Genomic DNA, 4,485 nt, shown 5'->3' on the forward strand with positions numbered 1-4,485 from the left:
TTCATAACAGCTGTCCAGCACCAAAACGAGGCGCCATTGCTGTTGAGGCCAAGTCCACGAAAATAAATTCTTTGAAAATTTCTCACGCTCGACAGAAAGCAGCCAGGATGTTCCCGTTCGGTGAGCGTTCAAATGGAAGTATGCTTGTACTATATGTAGACGCTCGGGGAGCTCTGTGATGGTTTACGGGAGGCTTACTGTGCCTTTAATTGTCCTAGCAGTGTTATACAACCTATAGAGCTTGTGTTGCGCTTATACTCTTACGATCAAGTTCGAAGGGATTCTGCACCTTGTGCAGTGACTATACCTGTGTTTTTAGTTGTGCCTTGCGTTGTATTCGGACTGCCTGTCTGTGTGACGTGACGTGGACACTGAGGAAAGAGTGTGTTTCTTTCCCTTCGGTTGTAACCATATCGTCTGACGTGCCAGTGACACTTCGTAGCACATTGTTTAGAACTCTATTGTGTAATTCGTAGACGACAAGGACTTTTGCCTTTACTGGCAAAGCTGGAACATTCCCTCTACAACGTCCAGTGTGTGCGTATATTGTGTCTGCTTCTGCGTGTGTCTTAACATTTATAAGCATGTCGTCATTTGCTTCAGCCGCTGGACTGAATATCGGTCACTTGAACATTTATCATCTTTTGAACAAAATTCCTGATCTCTGCGTGTTATTAAATCAACATTCTCCCATAACCCATTTGTTTGGGATTTCAGAGACTAGGCTAGACTCACGCTGCGGATTCCTCATTATTAGGGAGGTTTAGAAACTGCGTCCCTATCAGCTACGTCACCAACCAGGACACCTATCTCACATGCGGGTCGCGCTGCGTGTGGTGATTAGGTACGTGTTCACGTAGCAAACCCTTCCATACGTCAGCGCAACGTATGTCAGATTTTATCAAGTCCAACCATCCGAGAAGGGTGTAAGGATGCTCAATATTTTCTGGAATCTTTCCTTCACGCTTCAGTCCATATTTCATAATTCTGGTTTGAAAACATCGTAGTCGCCGATGTGTCAAGAGCATGACCCCACGAACGACAAGGCGCTGAGACTTACGTCGCGTATCCTTCTGTGGGCCTATTCAGTGTGCTCGCCTCGATTCACTTCGAAAAGCAGACACAGAAAGCAAAATGCCGCTCGTTCAAATGTATTTTGCAGTTAAATCTGTTCAGTGGAATAAATTCAATCCCTAAGGTAGAAAAAATAATGGAAAAGCTCCCCTAGAATGGATTTTAGTGCAAATGTGTCGGTGTCTCGATAATACGTGAACACTGTGACCTTCTTTTTTGACAACTTCTGAGCGTTAGATACCACGTTACGTGCATACTGCACCCCTATCACTGCGGGTATTCCCACTGTCGATCGCTGTGCGTGCTTCTGATACGGGCGTGATCACATATAAAACAGTTTTTATACGTGAAAGCAACGTATCTCATATTACTTTAAAATCTAAATATGAACCATTCAAATAAAGTATGATACCTCCTCTTACAGCATTTTCCTATATCCTGGCGCATAAACCACATTTTTTAGTTGTGGGGTTGCTTGACTAAAATTAAATAAATCGGGTGACCCGTTCCAACGGCTCTGCGATATCACAGCAAACCATTAAGCACGCAAGGACGACCCAAGCTACATTTAGAAATGTCATCTCGACCAAAATACTCCCAGGAAGCGTATGTTCAAAAAGACTGAAAATTCAGCATAACAGTAACCTTTTCCCAGGAACAGATCAAGTCTGCTTAGTAACCCAATGCACACGTGTATCATGTGTGTGTGGTGGGGGGGGGGGGGTACGTGTTGTTTAGTTTTGGTTAGTAAAACTGCCTAGCAAGAATGTTTTGTTTCATACAGACTTTGTAAACGACCATAAAGTAATGTTCCGTCCAATTCATTTGAGTTGAAGGCTAGGTTTGGGTACACACATAAAGGCATGCGCGTACGCACGCACACACGTACACCCACAAACACACAGACAGACAGACAGACAGACACACACACACACACACACACACACACACACACACACTCGCACACACATGGCGTCGCCCATATACACAGACAGACAAACAGACAAGCAGACAGACATACAAACACACACACACATATACACACATACACACATTCGCACATGCACATGACAGTCAGAAACACAACGACGCCCACTTACACACTAACACACACCCTTATAAGCGGGGGGTGAAAGCGTGGTGGCCAGTGACCCAGAACGAACACAAACCAACGTGCAACGCTCGAAGTTCGATTGCCCTACTTTTCTTTTCTGTTTCCTTTAAAAAAAAAAATTAAAAAAATCATTGACTGTATCTGCTGGTTAACACTCGGTATGATCTGGGTCAGTGGAACATAACTTCCACGTGCAGCACACAGCGACACCGACACAATGACAGCAGCAGTTTCAACACTGGGTATTGTTGCAGACTTTAGCGCGCTGTCCACGATTTTTTAAAGCACGAGTTTTGGAGTTTTGCCCTACTTTGATAGGTGACGTGGTATCTAACGAGCAGTTTTTACAACTTTCCTCTGCGTGACTTATCTCGATAGGGATAGGTGAGGTCGGGGTACGTAACGCAATATCTAAACCTCCCTATTCTGTAATCCGACGTGACAGTATGGAAGTACAACATACTGGTCTTGCTGTTTATGTCCATGATTCCATAGCAAAGTTTGTTAAGCGCAGGGCTGATTTGGAAGTGAACAGTATTGAATGCCTTTGGCTCGAAATTTCGTATAATAATTCGAATTCGTTTCTCCTCGGCTTTGTATATAGAAATCCCGCATCCCATTCAGCTTGGTCTGACGATTTTATTGATTTGATGGATAACATTAAATATAATAATCGTAATGTATTGTTACTTGGTGATTTAAACATCGACTTGCATAAAACCCAGAATGCCTGGCGCTCAGTAACGTCTCTCTTTGGATTCCATCAACTTGTGAACACCTCAACCAGATTGACTGATACAACATCAACGTTGATTGACCACATTTACACTGATAATACCTCCATCCCGGTGTCAAACGTGAAAATTGTACCTTCAAGCATCAGTGACCATTGTTCAATATTTTGTTCTTGGTCGTTCAAGTTGCCTAAGCCGGTGCACAAGGGCCATACAACTATTGAATACAGAAGCTTTAAAAAGTTTGATGAAACCAAGTTCTTCTTTGATCTCAGTTCAGCACCATTTTCCTCTGTGTTTAATCATGTTGTTGCTGACGAGGCATTAGGCGCCCTTTTAGATATACTTTATCCTATAGTGGATAAGCATGCCCCACTACGTCACCACAGAGTGAAATATCCATTTCTTCCCCCATGGTTGACGGAACAGATTATTGAAGCCATGTCCCTGCGTAATTTTTACAAAGCAAACAACATGAAGTCTGACTTTAAGAAACAAAGGAATAAAGTGACAGAATTAACACGTCAACCAAAAGCAAATTATTTTAATAAATTAATCGAGGACAAGAAAGATATTGCAACAGTTTGCCGGCTGTCTATTAGGTAAATCTAGTCTAAACAGAACTCAAATCGGTCTGCCCCAACCATCTCCCCTGAAGATTTTAATAACCATGTTTTGTCCCTTTCCAATAGGCTAAATGAATCTGCAAAATGCGACAGTCCTGATTCTGATTTTGAAGTCTCTCTCTCTCAAATTTACATGATTTTTGTAATGACAAATGTAAACCAGACGATTTTTTTTACTATTCCAGACATGGCAGTGCATGAGGTAGGTAAGGCGCTAGAAGGCCTTGAAAATAAAAAAATCCATGGGTCCTGACAAGATTCCTGCTTACTTGGCCAAATTAGCTCTACCATATATTGTGGAGCCACTCACCTATGTGTATAATCTCTGCATAAACCAAAATACTGTACCTAATTTATTAAAGAGAGCAAAAGTAATTCCATTCCATAAAGGTGGAAATTTATCCGACCCAAATAATTTTAGACCCATTTCCTTATTACCCATTTTATCCAAACCATTGGAAAAACATATTCACAAACATTTGCTCGCGTACATACAAAGCAGAAACCTTTTCCATCAATTTCAATCTGGTTTTCGAACAAATCACTCTTGTCACAGCGCCCTTACCACGCTATGCGACACCTGGTTGTCTGCAACAAACCGATCTGAAATCAGTGGTGCTGTGTTTCTTGACTTTAAAAAAGCGTTTGATCTTGTTGATCATTCAATTTTATTGAAGAAATTACAGTTGTATATCAGAAACAGTTCAGTGTGTAACTTTTTTGCTTCCTATTTACAGGACAGATCTCAATATACTGCCCTAAACTGTAAAATATCTACTGAGGAGACTGTGAAATGCGGGGTGCCTCAAGGGTCAGTGCTTGGGCCGATCTTGTTCTGTCTGTATATCAATGATCTGCCTCTGCACATTTCTGATAGCAATGTAAGCAGTGATTTTTTGCTGACGTTTCTTCTCTTCATTCAAGTGGAAAGTCTGTT

Source organism: Littorina saxatilis, linkage group LG12 (genome assembly GCF_037325665.1).
Source record: "Littorina saxatilis isolate snail1 linkage group LG12, US_GU_Lsax_2.0, whole genome shotgun sequence".
In the NCBI taxonomy this organism is placed as follows: domain Eukaryota; kingdom Metazoa; phylum Mollusca; class Gastropoda; order Littorinimorpha; family Littorinidae; genus Littorina; species Littorina saxatilis.